This window comes from Rhinopithecus bieti, unplaced genomic scaffold (assembly GCF_001698545.2).
Source record: "Rhinopithecus bieti isolate Rb0 unplaced genomic scaffold, ASM169854v2 scaffold_9667, whole genome shotgun sequence".
NCBI classification, from domain to species: domain Eukaryota; kingdom Metazoa; phylum Chordata; class Mammalia; order Primates; family Cercopithecidae; genus Rhinopithecus; species Rhinopithecus bieti.
Window position 1 is genome coordinate 499,103 of NW_016806207.1, and position 12,277 is coordinate 511,379.

Here is a 12,277-nt window from a genome sequence, read left to right on the forward strand (position 1 = left end):
TCTTATGTTTAAATCTGTAATCCATCTTGAGTTAATTTTTGTATAAGGTGTAAGAATGGGATCCAGTTTCAGCTTTCTAGATATGGCTAGCCAGTTTTCCCAGCACCATTTATTAAATAGGGAATCCTTTCCCATTTCTTGTTTTTGTCAGCTTTGACAAAGAGCAGATGGTTGTAGTAGTGTGGTGTTATTTCTGAGGCCTCTGTTCTGTTCCATTGGTCTATATATCTGGTTTTGGTACCAGTACCATGCTGTTTTTGTTACTGTAGCCTTGTAGTATAGTTTGAAGGCAGGTAGCGTGATGCCTCCAGCTTTGTTCTTTTGACTTAGGATTGCCTTGGCAATGCGGGGTCTTCTTTGGTTCCATATGAAATTTAAAGTAGTTTTTTCCAATTCTGTGAAGAAAGTCAGTGGTGGTTTAATGGGGATAGCATTGAATCTATAAATTACCTTGGGCAGTATGGCCATTTTCACAATATTGATTCTTCCTATCCATGAGCATGGAATGTTCTTCCAGTTGTTTGTGTCCTCTTTTATTTCATTGAGCAGTGGTCTTTAGTTCTCCTTGAAGAGGTCCTTCACATCCCTCATCAGTTGAATTCCTAGGTATTTTATTCTCTTTGTAGTAATTGTGATGGGAATTCACTCATGATTTCACTCTGTGTTTGTCTGTTATTGGTGCATAGGAATGCTTGTGATTTTTGCACATTGATTTTGTATCCTGAAACTTTGCTAAAGTTGCTTATCAGCCTAAGGAGATTTTGGGCTGAGACGATGGGGTTTTCTAAATACACAATCTTGTCATCTGCAGACAGAGACAATTTGACTTCCTCTTTTCCTAACTGAATACACTTATTTCTTTCTCTTACCTGATTGCCCTGGCCAGAACTTCCAATACTAAGTTGAATAGTAGTGGTGAAAGAGGGCATCCTTGCCTTGTGCCGGTTTTCAAAGAGTTTGACATGGCAGTGAGCTATGATCACACCACTGCACTTCTGCCTGGGTGACAAAGTAAGACCTCATCTCTTAGAAAAACAAGGCAAAACAAAAGCCTGACACTTAATTTTTTTCACAGTTTTGAACAATTAAAAAAAACACTAATCACCTTTAGATAATGATAGAGAACCAATTTATTATGTTGGTAACTGGTAAAAAGGAAAAAAAATTAAAAAATTTATCTTGCTTTTCTTACATGAATTGTACCATTGGATAACCAAATAGATGAAGGGAAGTTCTCTTTATAAAAATATTTTAATTAATGCATTTATTAAATGGTAGAAATGGAATATTACCATTTTGTAACCCCCAACAAATAATGGATGCACTCAATGAGCATCAGTGGCTGCTGATATTCCAAAGAGACAAGAAGATACTGGCCGGGTGCGGTGGCTCAAGCCTGTAATCCCAGCACTTTGGGAGGCCGAGACGGGCGGATCACAAGGTCAGGAGATCGAGACCATCCTGGCTAACACGGTGAAACCCCGTCTCTACTAAAAAAAAAAAAAAAAAAAAAAAAAAAGAAGATATATGCTTTCTGATGGAAGAATATACCACTTCCTATAATCTTCCCAAAGGGATTAAACATTAGTGTACTCCTTCCTCTGCATCCAGCTGTCAATATGAAAAATATACAACTGACAGAACATGCAGACTTCCACCATAAATATAAAATCAGCAAAATCCAGACTTCAAGAAACTGTCGGTCAAACAGTTCACAGATGATTGTAAAGGAAAGAAAGGGATAGAGGAAACACCTTTATTCTAAAATTATTTAAAATGTATATTAGTTTTTTTTTTTTTTGAATGGGCAAGATTAAACTTAAGTGCCTTGAGATACACATTTGGGTGCATCACTTCCTTGATGACTATGAAAGTCAAAACAGTGGTTACTTTGAGGTGGAAAGAAGAGATTCTGGGGTGATTGGCAAAGTTCTGTTTCCTGACACAAATACAAGGGTGTTTACTTTTAATAGTTCATTACATGAACTATTTTTTCTGTACTTTTTTTTCTGAACTATACTTTTTCTGTATTCAGGTTTTAGTTCATATTAAAGATGTTTAAAGATCAATTTTTTAAAAAAAGTAATATGTGCATTATACAGAGGGAAGCAAAAGACTCTGATATGTGGAGTCTCTCCCTCTGAGCCATCTCTTAGATATTTTACATACTTGCTCATTTATTCCTTATAAGTAACCTATGAGGATTAAGGAAAATATTTTTGTAAACTCTGTAAACTGAGTTTACAGAGGTTGAGTAACTTCTTCAAGGCTAAGGCCGTGTCACTAGTAAGTGGCAGAACCAGAGCTCTAATTTTTCCAGTACTCTGCACTGCTACTCATGAGGCTAAAGGAGAATGCTGCATGAACCCTCATCTCTCAAGCTAGGCATGTCTCTGTGAAATACCTTCCTTCCTGTTGATCAATGTCTGCCACTATTTGAATAACTTAAGGTCAAGCATAGGTTAGGTATTCTGTAATGGTTTTCTCTGATCCATCACTTGCTTTTCAGCCTAAAGTAATTTGTGATGTGATTAAAGAAAGTTGCCTCCAAGGAGAAACATAAATTCACCTGTAAAAATATCACACATTTCCTCTAATAGGATCCAGGTTATTTCCTGCAGTTCCCTTTATGTGCCAAGCCGAAGTGCATGACTACTTGGCCCTTCCGCACAGCTCCTTCACAGTCTGAAGCATTTTCTGCTAACTAGAGGCATCAGCTGTGCCAAGACAAGTGTTTGTCCATCCCTTGCCTGCCTTGAGTGGGAAATGATAGCATGACATTGTAAAACACAGAGCTGACCGGCAGCCTTTCATTTGGTGAAAGTAACTGCAAGGGCTCAGAGCTGGGTTAATAGATAAAACCAGTGCCTGTAAGCAGATCCAGGTGCTGTATATACTTGTTATTGATTATGACTTCAATAATTGCAGAATCAACCAACCAAAATAATCATGAAAAAAAAATTACACAAGATATCTAAACAGAGGCCCCAAAACCAGCAGTTGCTGGAGAAGTGTTTATCACCCTTTTCAAGATCTAAGCTTAGGGTATTGTATGTTTGGCAAAATAGCTATATTTCAGCATGCCTTAAAGAGATAACTTGTCTCAGGGCTTTCATTTTGGCTGGTAACAGATGAAGGCAGATTGATTGAAAGCATTTGAACAAATATTAATTTAAACAAGCTGAATGGACATGATTAAGTTAATTAGAGTCGATAAATGCCATTGACAATATGTTATAACTCTTCCTTTATCTTGGAGTATTTCTTTCTTATGTAACACAGGGAAAGTGCATATGGTGACTCTAATATTAAACCTGTAACTGAGTAGCCATTTGGCCTAATTAACTAGACACCATCTCTCAATGGCCTGCTAGATAATTAATGTTTTATTTTATACATGTAACATTACTCATCATTTACTGTATGTCTATTATGTACCAGACGCTATGGCATTTGCCCTGTATTTTTTTTTGTTTTGTTTAACTTTTATTTTAAGTTCAGGGTTACATGTGCAGGTTCTTTACATAGGTAAACTTGTGTCATGGGGGTTTGCTGTACAGATTATTTTGTCACCCAGGTATTAAGCCTAGTATCCATTAGTTATTTTTCCTGATCCTCTCTCTCCTTCTACCTTCCATCCTCCAGTAGGCCCCAGTATGTGTTGCTCCCCTCTGTGAGTCCATGTGTTCTTATCATTTAGCTCCCACTTATAAGTGGGAACATGCCATATTTGGTTTACTGTTCCTGAATTAGTTTGTTAAGTATAATGGCCTCCAGCTCCATCCATGTTCCTGCAAAGGACGTGATACAATCTTTGATCTTTGTTGGTTTAAAGTCTGTTTTGTGAGAAACTAGGATTGCAACCCCTGCTTTTTTCTGTTTTTCATTTGCTTAGTAGATTTTTCTCCATCCCTATAATGTGCGTCATTGCATGTGAGATGCATCTCTTGAAGACAGTACAGCAATGGGTCTTGGTTCATTATCCAGCTTGCCGCTCTGTGCCTTTTAACTGGGGCATTTAGCCCATTTACATTCAAAGTTAGTATTGAAATATGTGGATTTGATCTTGGCATCATGATGCTAGCTGGTTATTTTGCAGACTTGTTTATGAGGTTGCTTTATAGGGTCACTGGTCTGTGTACTTTACTGTGTTTTTGTAGTGGCTGGTAAGGTTCTTTCCTTTCCATATCTAGTGGTTCCTTAAGGAGCTCTTGCAAGGCAAGTTTGGTAGTAACAAATTCCCTTGGCATTTGCTTGACTGAAAAGGAACTTCTTTCCCCTTTGCTTATGAAGCTTAGTATGGACAGATAGGAAATTTTGGGTTAAATATTTTTTCCTTAAGATTGTTAAATATTGGCCCCTAATCTCTTCTGGTTTGTAGGGTTTCTGCTGAGAGTTCCACTCTTAGTCTGATGGTCTTCCTTTTGTGGGTGACTTGGCCTTTCTCTCTATCTGCCTTTAACATTATTTTCTTTTATTTTGACCCTGAAGAATCTGATGATTATGTGTCTTCAGAATGATCTTCTTGTAAAGTATCTTACTAGGGTTCTCTGCATTTTCTGAATTTTAATGTTGGCACCAGTGGTGTATGGCCATAGGGGCTGCCCTGCTGGGGATCTCCACTGGTCAGGCACAGTCTGCCAGTGCAGAAGCTATGGTGCAGGCCCCCAGAGCACCTGAGAATGCCCTATAAGTAGGTACGGCCAGTCTGAGGCCTCAGGAGAGGCCAACAGACCAAGGGGTGCTCAGGTCAGACCAGCCACATCTGATAGCCAAGACAACCCTGCAGAGATCAGGTCCAACAGTCTCCTAGAGCTAAAGTCTCCTGTGAGAAAAAGTTGAGCCTAGGGGAATGGGTGTCCCTGGATGTGCTCTGCTACAGACAATCTGGCACTAAACTCTCTGGGCTCCACATCAGCTGGCTTGCTGCCCCTACCACCTCTCTAAGCAGCTCTTTCTGCCAACTCAAGTGTCCATGGTGGTTGAGGGGTCTCCTCCTGCCAGGGTTCCAGAGGCCTATAATGAGGGTGAGTTACTCCTTATCAATTCAACTCACCCATTCCTCTGGAGCCATTGTGGGCCAGGAACAAGTTCCAGTGCACAGTAGACCATGCAGGGTTCCCACCATTCTCCTCCTTCAGCTCAGCTTCTGTGTCTTCCCTTTGTTCACTCTTGGTGCCTTCCCTCGGAAGATCTGTTAGGAGCATGCCAGTCATCTCAGTCCCTCAGTGGGAGCTGTTCTACCTAGCTGTGTCTAGTCAGCCATCTTGCCCACCCCTAAAGATGATTTTGCATGTACAAATATTGACACTCAGTGGCTGGGCAGAAATTCTCTCATGTTAAATATCAATTTGCATGGCTAGCCGAAGTTTAAGTAAGAATTTACTTTATAACTGTTTGCTGGTGCTGCTTGCCTCTGTGCGGCACAGCTGGACCATACCCTATAGGTTTCCCACTTCCACTGCAAACACTGGGAATGCCCTGTATCATTTCATTTAATCCTCTGAACACTGCATGGTCAGTGGTATTAGCTCAATCTTACAGATGAAAAAACTGAGGGACAGAGGCAAAATAACTTGTTCAAGGTCACAATCAGTATATGGTAGAATTAGAATTCAGTCTTGTCTATAAAACCATGTTCTTCCCACAACAGTTAAGGCAAAAATTGTTAACTGCCTACTCAGATATTCATTCTCTGCTTCCTTCTCTGTAAAAAAACACCCATTTTACTCACGGTAGCATTATTCCCTATTGAAAGAATATATTTTCCATGCTCCCTTGCAGGCCAAGTCCTGGCCAGAGAGATAAAAATGGAAACGTTGAGTGGACAATATCGTGAAACCACAATACTAGTCCCAGGCTACCAACCTCTAGACTTTCACATGATGACAAAAAACAAGCAAACAAACAAAAACCGTATTTTGTTGTCTCAGGTTTCAAAAATTATATATAGCCAAATAATCCTAACCAACATTCCACCACATTTTGTTTTTGAGATAGGATCTTGCTCTGTTGCTCAGGTGGAAGCACAGTAGCACAATCATAGCTCACTACAGGTAAAAACTTCTGGGCTCAAGTGATCCTCCTACTTTAGCCTTCCAAGTAGCTGGGACTACAGGCACATCCTGCCATTCCTGGTTAATTAAAAAGCTGTGGGTTTTTTTTTTTTGTAGAGATGGGGCCCCACTATGTAGCCCAGTCTGGTCTTCTGGTCTTGAACTCTTGGTCTCAAGTGACCCTCCCGAGTCGGCCTCCCAAAGTGCTGGGATTATAGGCACACGCCACCATGCCTAGCCCTCACCATGTGTTTTTTTTGTTGTTGTTGTTGTTTTTGAGACAATCTCACTCTATTGCCCAGGCTGTAGTGCAGTAGTGCAATCACAGTTCACTGCAGCCTTGACTTCCCGGGCTCAAGTGATCCTCTCACCACAGCCTCTTGAGTAGCTGGGACGACAGGCGCACTACACCATGCCAGGCTTTTTTTTTTTTTTAGAAATGGAGTTCCACCATGTGACCCAGGCTGGTTTCAAACTCCTGGGCTCAAGCGATCCACCTGCCTAGGTCTCCCAAAATGCTGAGATTATAGGCATGTGCCACTGTGCCCAGCCACCACATGGTTGGGTGTTTGTTTTTGTTTTTGCCTTGCACGATTTTCTAAAGCCAAATAATTCTGCTCTTAATGACACATTGATTAGTAAAACAGCTGTCAGTGTCCAAATTATTAGCACTATCTTAGAAAAAAATAAGCCTAGGCCTGGCATAATACCTCATGTCTGTAATCCCAGCACTTTAGGAGGCTGAGGTAGCAGAATTGTTTGAGCATAGGAGTTCAGGGCTGCAGTGAGCTGTGATTGCACCACCGCATTCCAACCTGGGCAACAAGAGACATCCTGTTTCTAAAAAAAATAAATAATTAGACCTATAGGTTCTATCTTTTTTAAAAATGCAGAATCCATACTTGAGGATATCAAATATATATTCAAAACTTTTCAGATACAATAATGATATTATGGTTGTTTTTAAAACTCTTGTCCTTTAATGATACATACTGAAATATTTCTGGATGAAATTGTGTGATAAGCCAGGTGCAGGGGCTCACATTTGTAATCCCAGCACTTTTGGAGACCAAGGTGGGAGGATTGCTTGAAACCAGGAATTCTAGACCAGCCTGGGTAACAAAGCAAGACCCCATCTCTAAAAAAAAGTTATTAAATTAAATTGAAATTTAAAAATTAAGAAACAAATTGTATGATGCATGGGCCTTCCTTCAAAATCGTACAGAATGGAGAAAATGGAGGGAATATAGATAAAATAAAATTGACCATGAGTTGACAATTATGTGTACATAAGGTATCATTATACTATTTTGCTTTTATTTATGTTGACATTTTCTATAATATAATACAAAGTTAAATAAGATATAGCCAGAATCATGAGCACTTTCTACAATCTCCACACTTAGTCCTGTGGTACAAGTCACATTTTCTCACCTGCATTGTAGCAGCAGTCTCCCTAGATGGTTTCATTTCTTCTGCCTTTGGCCCTTCATAATCTATCCTCACAGAGCAGCAGAGTGACCATGCTAAAATATAAATCCAAATTGCTCCTCTACTCAAAACCCTCCAACGGCTGCCATTTTACTCTAAGTGAAAACCAAAGTCCTTGCAATGACCTCCAAGGTGCTGTGATCTATGCCAGTATCCCCCTCAAATCTCATCTATCCTTGCCCCTACTCATTGATTTTGTTTCACCCATACCAGAATCACTGATGCTCCTAGAGATCCAGGAATTCTTTTGCCTTAATGCCTGTGCACATTCTGTTCCCTCTGCCTAGAACACATTTCCTCAAGATGTGTATACTATTCCCTCCCTCACTTCTTTCAGGTCTATTTTCAAATGACACATTATCAATGAAGCCTTCCCTTGACCACCCTACATAAATTAGCAACACTCCACCATCATGAACTTTCCCTGGTTTGTTTATTCTTTCTTACCCTCACTTACGCTGGAGTGCCATGGCACGATCACAGCTCACTGCAGCCTAGACCTCCTCCTCAAGCGATCCTTCCACCTCAGCCTCCTGAGTAGCTGGGATTGCAGGTGTACACCAGCATGCCAGCTAATTTTTTGTATTTTGTATAGAAGGGATTTTACCATGTTGCCCAAGCTGGTCTCGAACTCCTGGGCCCAAGCAGTCTGCCTACCTTGGCCTCCAAAAATGCTGGGATTATAGGTGTGAGCCACCATGCCTGGCCTCATTTTCTTCATAGTAATTACCACCACTTGATGTACTATACATTTCTTTATTTTCTACCCTTCCCATGCTATGATGCAAATTCCACAAAAGTACCTTTTTAAAATTTTGTTCACTGCTATAGTTCCAGTGACTAGAACACTACCTGGCACATAACAGATAACTGACAAATAAATGAAAACAAGCATTGAGATCCTCATTTAATAAATGAGGAAACCGAGGTGAAAACAGGTTAAATAACTTGTCCAGAGTAATATAGGTTCTTTGGCCTTTCTAAAGCCTTTGTACTCTTCATTCCCTTTGCCTAGAATATTTCCATGTTCAAAGCAGTGTCTTAATCTTTGCCTTGCCTCAAAATCTGTATGCATTGTACTTCAGGAACTGGAAGTACCTCACAGGGTTACAATGAAAGTTAAATATAAATATGAGCATCAGTAAACTTTGTAGAATGTTAGGCCTCATAGAGTTGTTAATTCTTGTGGTTCATCTCTAAGAACAAAGTCAGAAGGACTGTGTCTTCAAGCTTATTTTGATCTAGATGTGAAAATGCAGCCATTCTATGGCCAGAATAAATTCCAGGCATGAAAATACAGATAAGATATCTTATATTATTAAACATGTGGTTTCTTGTGAGTAATGGAAATAAGATATTTCAGTTCCTGAAATGTACTACAGGTCTTGAAATATTCAGATGTGAGCACCTGGCTGAAAGTACACCCATGTGATTATGGTTTAACTATAGCTCCAGGTTTCACTTCTCAGTTGCAGATACATTTTGAGGTATATAGATAGTGTATATCAATTATAGTCTGCCAGGTAACAGACATGGAATAATCGAGTCAATTAATAATACTGATCCTCAATGCTTTTTAAAATACTGATTTCCAATTTGCCAAAGAATTGTGTATCTGTAGCATTACACTGCCCATGTGAGAAGCACAATGATCTAAACATTTTGATATTTTAGGAATAAACTATATTTATGTTTTCTTCAGTGATCTGTAATGATTTTATATGAACGAGCATTTTAAAATTCTATGCAAGTTTGCAATTTGTCCCATTTAACTAGTGGAAAAACCAATTTGCAAGGCAAACTAACTTGTCCAAATTCCCTTAGTGGTAAAAACAAAGCAGAATGAAAAAACTTAAGAGTTTTAATTTTTTTCTACAGCTAGTGGCATTTGCCTGCCAGTCTTTGCTGCTATGACTTACAAGATCATATGAGAATGATATAAAATTGCCAATATCTGGCTGGTTTTGACTTACAAGAATGCCAATTCCATGTGGTTCAAACTAATATTAATAATAGAACACTTAAAAACCATGACACACGCAAATTTAGAAAAGAAATTTCTGCAAACACATCCTTTTAGTGAAGGTGGTAAAATAGCAAAATTAAGAGCCTCTTACCAACTGCAGATAAGCTGCCATAGGACAATAACATAAAATTATAGCAGATGGTTTTCAAAGCCCAATACTTTATAAATATTAAATAATAGTGGCAGAAAGGGTTACAGATTGCCTATGTTCAATTAACTAAAGAACACTATGCCAGAGAGCCCAAGGTCAAAGGTTTGACACCTTTGTCATCCTGTTAACTCTATCATGTTCCATGACCTACTGTACTCTTAATCTAGGACATTCAACTCTGAAATGCATGCTCAAGGCAGAGGGTGAGAGGCAAGGATTGGGGTGGAAATGAATTTCAGGAAAAGGTGCAAATCTATGACTTCTGCAGTGGAGATGGGGGCATCTAAAAGGCAGACTCTTGTGCCTGCCCTATGGTAGATGTTCAATAAATGGTGAATAAATGAATGGGTGAAGGAATGAATGTCCTACTAGTGATGAGTAGTCTCATTACTAATTGTGTAGAAAATCTCAAGTGATATCATATAATGTGTTTTAGCTGCAAGGGATCTTGAAACTATCTAATCTAGTGTCCATATTTTGTAGTTGGGAAAAATAAAGTTTAAAATGAAGATTCACCTGAAGTCACACTGACTGGGACTAGAATTTATGGCTTCTCAGTGTCAGAACTGGGACTAGAATTTGTGATTCCTAGTTCTCAGTGTAATACTCCTTCCAATATATATGATAGGATAAAGGATCTTTCTCACAATAGAAATAATTAGCATATAATTTTCATATCCTGAATATAGCAGAGTAGTCTCATTTAGTGTTTATAATCGGAGGAGGCCTTAAAGGTTATCTAATCTAGCCTTTTGTTTTATAAAGGAGAAAACCATAGTGCAAAATGTTAAATGACTTGTCCAAAGTTAGCCAGTTAGAAAATCAACATTTAAACTCAGGTCTCCAGATCCCCCAGATCCAGGGCACATTTTGCACCATGCTGAAAGACATTAGTACACTTAAAGTTTGTTTGCTTTTTACATATTTTGATGGCATATGATTATCCAAATGTGGGCAACAGGAAATGTTTATTTATATACAAGTACATGGGAAAGCAATTTCCATTTAGTTTTTTAAAAAAATTGTTACAAATAAAAAGTTTTTAATACATTCATCCTTTGCACACAAAATACATTCTTTTTCTTTTACTCTCAGTATGAATTATTTCTGAATAATAAAAACATAAGCTACAATGAATGGACAGTCATATGGTTTGGCGATTTGACAAATTTTTTTCAAGAAGTAAAGTCCAAACTTTAAAAGACAGACAATATACAAAATAACTTACATATTTAAAATGCTACTTCATTGAATCCTAAAAGATTGAATGAGTACTCTTATCCAGCATGATTGGTAGTTGTCCTTTAAACAATGCAGAGGACAAGAAATCCTCTATGTGATGGCAACTCAATTTCTACAAGACTGAAACAGTCTTCATGAAATTGATTGATTATCACATCTAAATGACAGGCTCATAGAAAAAGTCTTATGGATATATTGGGGAGTTAGTCTTTATTCAGGGGTCTCCTAATTGATCAATTAAACTAAGATCATAAGTTGCACTCACCAAATAGGATTGCAAGAGGTTCTGCTTAAACATAAATGATTTGTTAGACTAATTGTTTTTAAGAGAGATGTGAAAACATACACCCATACAAAAAACTTTTACATAAATGTTCATAGCAGCATTATTATAATCAAAAGGTGGAAACAACCCAAATGTCCATCAAATGATAAATGGACAAATAAAATGTGGCATAAACATACAATGAAATATTATTTAACCATGAAAACAATGTACTGATTGATGCTACAACATGGATGAGCTTTGAAAACATTATGTTTAGAGAAGCCAGACACAAAAGGCCACATATTGTTTGACTATATGAAATGTCCAGGATAGGCAAATTCTTAGAGACAGAAAGTAGATTAGTGGTTGCCAGATACTGGGGGAAGGAGGAGGAGGAGTGATTGCAAATGGTATGGGGTTTCTTTTGGAGGTAATGAAAATGTTCTGAAGTTAGGCAGTGGTGATGTTGCACAACCTAGTGAATATGTTTAAAAACATTGAAGTTTACACCTTAATAGGGTAAACTGTGTGGTGCATGAATTGTATCTTAATTTCAAAAAGAGATGCAACTTCATTTAATAATATTTTGTTCAAGTTTGTGTTCCCTCGCCCCTTCCCTTTTTTAATGTTGATTGAATTTTTCATACAATCATCTTTCTACAGAATGTTTTCAGCTAATTGGACTCAGGTCATCAGTGGGTTATATTTCTAACAGGCTTTTTGTTAAGTAAAAAGATCAATATATGAACACATAAAATATGATGTAGTATACTGTTAATACTTGCATATTAACATTTAAAATCAAGTACTATTCTTATACTGAAGTTGGTTAGATTTTATATACTGCTGTATACAAATAATACTGATATCCTATGCTTAAAACCAATAGCCAAATATCAAGAATCGAGTTCATAAAACTCAGTGATTAACTTGTTTATTAGTTAAAACTATGTGTGTATTAATATTAAAGATCCATGTTTTAATAGAGTGATAGGAAAGGTGGGGGAGATCAAGGATTCTCTAAGTTTTCATAAAGCAGCTTC